This window comes from Struthio camelus, chromosome 4 (assembly GCF_040807025.1).
Source record: "Struthio camelus isolate bStrCam1 chromosome 4, bStrCam1.hap1, whole genome shotgun sequence".
Taxonomy (NCBI): Eukaryota; Metazoa; Chordata; class Aves; order Struthioniformes; family Struthionidae; genus Struthio; species Struthio camelus.
Genome location: NC_090945.1, coordinates 28,144,928 through 28,155,092, shown reverse-complemented (window position 1 = coordinate 28,155,092; position 10,165 = coordinate 28,144,928). Strand labels below are relative to the sequence as shown.

Genomic DNA, 10,165 nt, shown 5'->3' with positions numbered 1-10,165 from the left:
GATTAGCTGGGTTTCTGTTATTCACAACGTGTACTTCAAAGGGTTTCGGGGCAAGGTTTTTCTCCTGCAGTAACTACGGATTTTTACTGGATTTCTGAAGGGCACCTTGCAATATGTGTCTGATGGCCTGAGGATACAACATACAAATTCTCAAAAGCATTTCAAGTACATTGAAGAATGGGATGCGATTGTATTTTTCTACTTTAGATAGGCAACTAAGTAGGATCTGCAATCCAGTTACCAGTGGCATCTTCTGTACTTGCTTTGTATGGCAAAAGAGGAAGGCCACAACCCTGCAAATTTCAAGTGCACCATTAAGTTGTCTCTCATTGTGCCATAAACAATGCAATTAAATCATACCCGCAACACAGGAAAACTGTGGGCTCTTACTGTGAGGTCCAGACTGATTATTTGATTGAATTTAATCAAGAGTTCCTCAAATCCTATTTTTACAGCATCCAAAATGCAACAGTCTTCGTGTTTTGCTTCCCCAAGGTCAGTTTTTGAATCAGTTTCTACTCACTGCAATGGCATCAAATTTCTTCTCCTCAAAGGGAAACAAAAGCTAAGAAAAACTCAGTTTATTGAATATAACTGGGCCCATTCATGTTTTGCTGATAGAGTGCCTCTCATTCATAAAAGGAACAAAACGTCTGTTGTTCAAGCCAGGTGGTCACATGCTGGCCGATGTGAAAAACCAAGTCCAATTTTGACAACATCAGTCATGATTCTCAGATTGACGCAAACACGTTACTCCGATGGGCATTGCATTTTTGCAATCTCGTCTGTTCCTATTTGCTCAGAATTTTGAGTGGTGGGGTCCTGTCAGAGGAAAAAAGGACACAGCTGGAAAGGTTGTCATTTTAAAACCAAGAAGTCTTAACACCAGGCACCTTGCCTCCACTGTTTTAGCCGACTCAGTCCCATTCTACTGCCAGTTAGAATTATATTTCTGACCATAATTAGAGGAGTTGCAGCAGCTCCGTTTCCCCCACCCCTTGACCCTTGATTAAATAAATTACGAGTGCTGAGAAATTTAATCCAGCCATGGGAGAAGGAAACTAGTGCTTTGCTCTGTGGAAATAGCAGGGTGTAGGACATCAAGCACCAAATGAGACCTACCACAGATCAGATTTTTTAGTTCTGCAGGAAATCAGGAGGCTTTAAAAGATACCTAAATGGCCACAGCATTCCTATCTTACAAGACAGATCTAAAAATTAAATGGAACTATTTTAAGAAATAAGATCCCCAGATAGTACCGGTGGAGCTCATATTTTAGACTGCTATTCATGTGCCAAGGTGACACCTCATCAGATGAACAGGAGAGATACAGCAGCATGAGAGGGATGGTGATACAACTGAGCTCTACGTTTATCCCATGGGAAACGGCCGAATTCCTTTTGAGCACGGAGGCAATTTGTCCAGAGAAAGGCACTTACTTCATTCTCCTTTTGAAATGTTCCTGTCACACACAGTCTGGTGTAAGATCTGCAAGTATCCATTCCTTTTCATCTGCTAAAGAGCTAGGTAGCAGGTAGGGTGTTTTCAGGCTTTGACAGTGAGTTGCGCATTCATGCAGCATCCCCTTTCCTGGGTGACCTAGAAATGGAGGTACAACTACAGGGACAGAAGGATGGTTAAGCATGGTGGTTCACCCTAGAAATCAACCTTTTAGAGCTCTGTCCCTTGAAATCACTTTTTCCAGCCAGGATGGTATTGCTCATCTCACAACAGAAGGGAAATCAAAAATTACAGTCCTGAGAAGAAGTTAAGGGAGGAGACAGAGTGACTGAGATGCACTTTTTCGGTACTAAGGCTTAATGGAAATTTATTTACCTCCGGTATTTATGGAGGATGTTTGAAAGAGGCGAGAGAAACAGCAGTTTAGGGAAGCAATGGGTGACCGGGAAAAAAATGTACCAGACACTTTATATAGGGTTCTGTGGCTGGCGGAGTGGAAAAGCATGCATTCCTTTATCTGCTCCAAGAATATGAGTTACCCCTTGGAAATCCAACTAGACTGTATCAACCATCTCACTCTTTTCCACATGCACGTTGACTCTTCAGGGAATTTAGTAAGTTTGTAAGGCAGAATTTCCCTCTATAAAAGTCATGTTGACTCTTCCAAGTAGATCATATTTATCTAGGTGTCTACTGATTCTGTTCCCTATCATAGTTTCTACTGACCTGCAGAGGAGAGAGCAAGCTTCCTGGCCTGTCAGGCCCCCTATCTTCCATGGGACTCCTCCTAGAAGTTGATATTACATTTGGTATCCTGTAGACACCAGGTATCGGTGCAGCTTTAAAACTGTGGTTATGCACACCTGCTAGCAATTTCAGTTTCCTCCTTGAATACTGTGGGTGAATACTATCTGGTCCTCAAGATTTCTTACTGTTCATTTTATCAAGTTTCTTCCATTCTCTCTTCCAAAATCCCTTCAATTTGCAGGATATCCACTGGTGATTGCAGTTTCTTCCACAGTGAAAACTGACTCAAATGATTTATTAAACTTCTCTTCAAGGGCCTTGTGTTCTTTGAGTACTCCTGTTAATACTACGGTTATCAATTGCTCCAACAGACTTCTGGAAGGCTTCCTGTTGCTGAGAGAATCAAAGAAAAATCTATTATTAGTTTTGATTCTTTTTTGGGGGGACAATCTTATTGTTTTCTTATATTCAATCTGCAGGGATTTATGTTTCTACTTTGTTTCATTTGAATATTACTTCACCCTTCTCGGGCCCTCCTTAATAATCCAAGTGTGTGTATAGACCTTATGTTTCTAATAGGTGTATCTTAAAATAGCTTCCATGCTGCCTGTAAGGATTTAATTATTTAGCTGCACCTTTTTGTCCCTTTTTAACAAACTGCCTTATTTTTATACAGTTCCACTCTTTGAGTCAAAATTTGGTGAATTTTTTGGCTGTTGGTGATCCTGTAATGCATCAAAGTATGTTATGGTCATTGCTCAGAGACTGGCTCTCCAAATATATGAGTTTTTAAACCAGATCCCAACTACTACTCAGGATGAAGTCAAAGGCTGTCTTCTCATGGACTTTCTAACTAGTTGTTCCATGAAAGAGGCACTATTTATGTCTAAAAGGCCAGTCTCTGTGATACATCTAGATGTAACACTTGTACAGGCTACATACAAGCAATGAAGACTACTGTTACTTTTGTATTTCCCGCCCTTGCTGACCTCCTTGATCTTCCTTAGAATTTCACTATCAGTAAAGTAGACCAAATATTGGGTTGGTTCGTTAATTATGGAACAGGTCAGTACTTATTCACTATACTCCTCTATAATCTCCCTGTTTAGGCCTGTCATGTTAACCTATGCAGATATTATTTGACTTCTAGTAATAAGTTGGTTAATTGGACTTGATTTGATTTACAGAGCGGCTTTTCCAAACACAAACTGTTTTTTACGGGAAGGTGGACTTCCTGTTACTCTGAAATCCAGACAACAGAGACAAAAATGCATGAAACAATAAATCCCATAGGGGCAGTGATCTTGTGAGACTGATACTGGAAGAATGCTGGTACATGAATAAAGCTGCTTTCCACTACATTTGTTTGTAGATCACTGAATGGCCACTGGTTATAACCAAAATGTATTGGAACAGCAAATTTTCTGCAGTATTTTTTTTGTGCTATGGAATTCATTTTAGTGTTAGAATTTGGTATTTATTTAATAAAGGGAGAGCGTTCAATGAAGTAATGTTTTATCAGCCACCCTACCTGTTTAAAGAAAAACACAACAAAAATATATTCAAGGTCCTCAACTTTTATACTACTGTTTCAAAGAAATAAATACTGAAAACAATTTCACAATAAAAGAACTGGGACACATTTTCCCAGTGATACCACAGAAATTAAGTATTTGTTCCTTCCCTTCTCCTTATGCTGTCTAACGTTAAATCGTGTTATGCTGACAAAATAACAATATAAACTATTAAATCTGCACTTTCAGAAGGTATGTCCATACATTCAGAGCATTTTTTTGTTCTGTGACATGCTCTTCATTAATTTACCTATTACGTAATATGTGGTTCTTAGTTCTGTAATTGTATATAGACTGTTTAATGTGAATACAGCAATTAATAGGCCTTCCTAGTTATTTGCCTAATATGTTGCCAGATAGATCTAATACTGCATTTTACCTGTTTGACAACCATGCACATCCTTTGATGGCCTTCGTTTTAATCCTGCCTTTAAGTCTCTTAACATAAATAAAGATAATCCATCCAGAATCCTCTTCCTCTCCGATCATTTTCTCTTGAGCTGCTTTTGTGTTTAACTTTGTATTTTTATTCTCATCAATGAGCCCAGTGCTCAGAGCTATGTGTTAGAGCTATATATGTTATTTTACTGAAAAGAATTGTGAACGCATGGTCACTATCAACTGATGCTGAATGTCGAACAGCATGTGGCTGGATTCTCATTCTTCTTATGCAATACAAGGTAACGTGACAAAGTCTTCTACGGGACTAATACATATAAGTATGCTTACCAGCAATTTTTAATGAGATAGGTATGTAAGAATATAGTACGTCTGAATTCAGAACATGACCTACGTTATTACTGAACAAATAGGAAATAAACATGCATTGTGATTTGGCACATGTTTTTCTTAAGATTTGTTGAGTTAAAGAGGAGCAAATCCTCTAAAGATGACATCCGAAGTCATCCAACAACTTTTAATAGCAATGAGAGGCTTATGAGTTGCAGTAATCTTTTCTTTGAATCACCAGCATGGTTAAGATCCTCAAAACTGGTGTGGCTGCCTTGCACAGTGACATTATCCTCAAACTAGCTAAAAGGAAGATCAAGATAAAGGGCTAAGAGGCATCAGTTACATCTACAAAATTCACACCTTTTGAAGGTACAGTGGGAAAAAAAGGAGAGTCAGAAGTAAAGAAGTGTTAAATACCTCTTCTTCACCAATCCTTGCAGTTCAGAGCTCCATGAATTTAAGCAGTTCAACTTAAGTAGTTGTCAGGAAGATATGTTGCATTCTGCAAAGTACAGCAAACCATCTGACCATCTTAGTTTGGTTTTGAAACCTGAAAATAGAAACACTTGCTGATGTCTCATAGTATTGTCCACGACATCTAAAGGGGAAAAAATATTTTTAGTATTGTAAAACTATAAAGTCTGTTTGTTGTGGCCTTGACTTTGATGACAGAAACTGGGTGAAATCCCTGTTGATACCAGTAACTTCTCTTTTTGTTCACTGGGCCAGAACTTCACCCCATGCCTTTTATTTTTTCTTCATACTAAAGAATAAAAATCTTTATTACCTCAAGACACACCCATGGACTTTTTCAAATATCCTAAATGGTGGAGTTTCTCTCTTTAAAGCTTGGCACTTGTTGGTTACCTAGGATTTTTTTTTAATATAAAATAGCATTGAATTAAAAAAAGACATAGCTTGTCCTTTTTTTGTTCTCGTTCCATGACAAACATTCAGTTTTGTACGCGCACATTGAAATATACTAACATTCCTTATATACCAGAAGAGCATTCTTGAATTCGGAGAGAACCATTCTTACAATTCTAGCACAAAGTTGACCCACTGTATCAACACATAAGCTGCAAGAAGCGATGTGACTTGAATAAGCAAAGCCAAACTGAAGAATCTGCAGAACCTCCCATTCTCACCACAACTAAAAAAGGCACTCTTGAGAGATTTTTATCTCTGGACAGATGGATAAGCTTGGAATAAGTCTGCTCCATTCTCACCTGTGGGTGTAGTGGATCTTTCAATAGTTTAGTTTGTATCCCCACCAATGGAAGAAATAAGGGATTCAGTAGTTTACAGTGTACTGCAACCTCTTTTGATTTGCAGAATTAGACAGACTTTGAAATCCCGTATCATTTTTCTTTCAAGAGTAGAATCACAGACAGGTATTTCTCTAATGCAACTCCGTTCATTTACAAAGAATGTTTATAAAGTCCTGTTTCTCTGACCGTAGTAGGAAAACTTTGCTTTGACAACAGGTCTGCCTTTTTCTCTTGGTATTGTTCCCTGCTCTCTTTCGGTCTTTAAGATCATACTACAGGTTTTTATCTGGAAGCCTTTGAGACATTTTTCTCTGAGTGAATCTGTAATGGTTTTGCTCTCTCTTTCTTACATACACACACAGCCTATATTACCGCTGCATTTGGTATCAAAATCCCAGAGAGTGCCCGTACCATCTGGCGAAGCTGTGGTTCACATCTGCATGTGGTCTAGCTCCTGGGTGGTATTTTTTCATTGTTTCAGTCATCACTGAACAAAGAGGCATTTATTTGGGTCTTCAATGAGCCTGAAAGACAGACAGATACTACGTCCAAAAGCTTCACTGGGAAAATGTAATTGCCCAGCCCCCACTAGTGCCATGCCTAGAAGCATAGGAGGTGGGGAACAGGGGCTAAGGCACTTTCTTAATTAAGTAACGTCAAATTCAGTGGCCATTTTCTTCTTAACCAGCAGCTGTCTTAGCTGCCACCTGCGCTAGCTTTTTTTGCAGCAGGTGAGACACTGCTGACCTCCCCTTCTCCCCTTGTTTGCTAACCTCAGTCACTCTCAACCTTGCATCATTTTGGAGAAGTTGCAAGGAGAGCAGGAATACAGCACTGACATAAATTCCAGGACCATGAATGGGCTACAAAGTTTCTGATTCATACATGCCTCTGTGTGTGTGCTTGTTTGTGAGAGAGGGGGACAGGCAGCTAGAAAGTGACATGAAAAGCCTGACAGAGAAAAAAAGAGCTCTACTCAGGGAAGGTCAGAGCAAAGGTCAGTGAACTTCCCTGGTGAGAACGAGTGTGCCACCAGAAAATGGGAAATGGCAGTGGATAGACCTCCAGGAGGCATGTATCAGTTCATGCACCGAACCAGAAAATCAAGGCCAAATTGAGAAAACAAAGCCATATAAATATCACATAATCCACATTTTTTACTAATAAGGCAGCGCTGTTTAAAAGGAAACAACAAAAAAGAACTTCTGTCAAATCAGAATTTGTTATGCTAGGTTCATCCACAGATGCTACCTATGTTCTTCCCAAATACTGAGAGGGACAAATAAATTTGTTAATTCCTCAATTACTGGGCTTGCTGTTGTTTAAGTTGTATAGCTTTATTTACTTTTAATTAATACGGGCATTCCTGGCTTCTCCAAGACAGTGAAACAGCATGTTTTATTTTATACTTCAGAAAGGCAGAAAATGAAATTGAGTAACAGAAGGAACCCTATTAGTTAGAATGGGAGTCCTTTTTTTTCCCTAACCTACATCCCTGTGAACCACTACAAAATGAGCTCAACCATATAGCTACATTGTGCTTCATAAGGATATTGAAATATGTGACTTATTCATACTTATGAGGTTAGACATGAAATTAAACGCAAGTTCAATACTTAGAAAAGCAGTGAAGTATCAGAAAGTATTGATGATTATTAAACTGAAATCTCAGGAAACGGAAGATGACAGTTGAGCAGAGGACACTGGACTAAATAAACCAGTATGCTTTAGCTTCTTTATCATTTGCAAGTAATATAAAGTACTTGTAAGCCCTGCTTAACCAGTTGGATAAAATGTTTGCAACTCCTTAGGGTTAAGTGGCACAAGCAGCAACTGAAAGTGTACAGCGGTATCCGTCCTGCTGCTTAATAGTTTGAGTTGCTGGCTACATGGAAAGGAACACTGATTTTTCTTACGCTGTACACAGTACTTTATGGAAACTGCTAGCAACATGGATCATTTGAGAATGATTATGTCCATTCAATAGTATTTTGCTTTAAGAAGGTTAAACCATGACTATAGTAATGGTTCGTATTTGGAATATGTAGAATCACAGTGAATGTGTCCTTTAAAGGTATTCTGTGATGTTGCTTGGCAATGGTTTGCCTATCTTCAGAATTTTTTGACCTAAATGTTGTCACAACATGAACTACATGAATCAATACATAATTAGTTTTACTAAGTGAAGAAAGTAAAAGGTATAGTCTTTGTATTTTAAAAAACATCATTGAAATGTTTGCTAATTCACTCTCACAGTATTCTTTTTCTCCAACAAAACAGGTGGATACAACCATTATTTATCACTACTAGACAACTTAAAAGGCTAGGACTTTTCAGAGGAATTTGCAAAAGTGTCCACCTCTAACTACACTTCAGTAATATCACGGTATCAAATTCCCTTGGTTGTTTGACAGTGCTAGTGGATGTGTTTATCACACAACAAATTAGAATCAGATCCTTTGTTTTTCTGTTGCCTTGTTCAGTAATCAGCTGGGCTACATAGGCAATTTTTACCAGTTATATTGGCATAAGTGAGCAAGTACCTCTATGTGAATATACTTATTCTGATGTATGCTTTTTGTTCTGGCGTTATAAGTGAAACACTTCACTGAACCTGTAAGCCTAGGATATAGGGTTTTTTTTAAATTTAAGATGGGGCCAGAAGACCTCAGGAAATAGAATACAATATAATTGTGGAAAATACTGAGATTGTATTTTGGATTTTGAACCGCACTTTCTGAGGAATTATCTGGATGTCAGGACATAAGAAGAATATTTTGTGTACTAATATCAGAACACAGGCCAGTGTAGTTTCACTGAAGTCAATGCACATGAAGCAAGTGCCATCACACCAAGGGAAAAATCTGACCCTGCCAAGTTTGTATGGAAGAATATGAGTTCCTGCCAGCTGTTGGGAAGACAACAGAACATTTAAACATGGAGAGGGATCCCAGGTCTATGGGCTATATCTAGCAAGTATGGGCCCTGAAGTTTTCTGCAACTGATCTCCTGATTAATAAGCATCTCCCTCTCTTTTTTTTTTTTTTTAGTAGCCTCCTCTTGACTTCTAAACCAGTGAAAGGTGTCTTACATTTACATTAAGTTAGAGAAGTTTTAATACATATTAAGAACACCTTTGTCATCAATACTAACAGAACATGAGCAAAGTATGAGATCAGTTAATAGATCTGAAGCAAATATAAAATATTAAAGACTTATTTCTATATGATAGAGATGGAACATTTGTATTTAATCTTTTTTCCTCAGAAAGAAAACTAGCATACCTCCTATCATAATCTCACTGTGACTCTGCAGCTTACTTTCCTAATTCTAGTTACTGCCTTACTGAACACTGAATTAGTGAGAGCTAAAATACAGTGAAAAAATGATTAGAAAGTACACAGTCAGCCCTAGACAACACCACAGCATTCCGCAAAAGTTTCAGGCGGGATGATCTAAGCATCAGATTCGAGATGCAGCCTCACTGACCAGAAATACAAAAAGAAGAAGAGCGCAGACTTCATTCTTCCTGGCAGACTGAAACACGTGCAGTTTACTCAGGCGCACATTTAGAAGCGAAAACACGCCCAACAGCCTGTGCACCACACCATGCGCGCCAGGAGCCTGCGACGAGTAACAGCGGCACAACAATATCCTTGGTCTTAAACGTTCTCCACAAAATAACTGAAAAACGTGCCGAAGGGCTAGAAGCGTGAGAGAGGGGGAGTTAGCAGGGTGGATGGCACGCTCACCTCTGCCGCCCCTTTCCCGCCTTGTTTTGTCACTCGGGTGCTGCTGCCTCCCGCTCCGCTCCCGGCCGTGGCGCTACCGGCCGCTGCGGTTCCTGCGGCACCTATGTAACACAGACCTGAAGCACCGTGGCAGGCCGAGAGGCGCCGCAGACAAAATATTATTCATTTCCCTCCCCCTCCCCATAGGAGCACGCGTTTGAAGTCTTTGCACCTCGCCGGCTGCGGTGCGCCGGCGAAGTGGGGGGGGCACCGCGGTGGTTTGGGGGGGGGGGGGCAGCAGCGAGGTTATGGCGAAAGGGGACCGCGTTTCGGAAGGCCCAAACGCTGCCGCTCCTCCCTCCCCCAGCCGCCCTCCTGCTGGGGAGAGGAAGGAGGGCGACGAGAAGGCGACACGGAGCAACCTGCCACCAGCTCCTCGCCCTCCTGCGAGGACCAGCTCCCTCCCCACTCCTTCCCCCTTGCTGAAACGCGTTTCGGGGAGGGCGACCCGCCCGCCTCCCCGCGCGCCGCGGCACCGCACCCCGAACCGCCGCCGCCGCCGGCCGTTATGGCTGTTACGGCCGTTGCCCCGCGCGCCGCCATGAGGCGGTCCCCGGCGGCGCCGCGCTGCGTCTGCGCCGGGGGAGG

The 10,165-nt window shown here is 40.7% G+C and overlaps 1 long non-coding RNA gene across 5 annotated transcripts; it reads right to left on the bottom strand.

The window, feature by feature from the left end:
- Positions 1-404: 404 nt before the first annotated feature.
- On the bottom strand, positions 405-10,165 carry LOC104153426 (uncharacterized). 5 transcript variants are annotated; one of them, XR_011140926.1, is made up of 7 exons: positions 10,059-10,165; positions 9,539-9,639; positions 6,198-6,310; positions 5,303-5,382; positions 4,933-5,065; positions 1,441-2,602; positions 405-822 (listed from the first exon to the last, which is right to left on the bottom strand). It is a non-coding gene; the product is annotated as an uncharacterized lncRNA (long non-coding RNA). The 5 variants fall into 5 exon arrangements; XR_011140924.1 differs by lacking the exon at positions 5,303-5,382 and having other exon boundaries at positions 1,441-1,618; positions 2,189-2,602; XR_011140923.1 differs by lacking the exon at positions 5,303-5,382.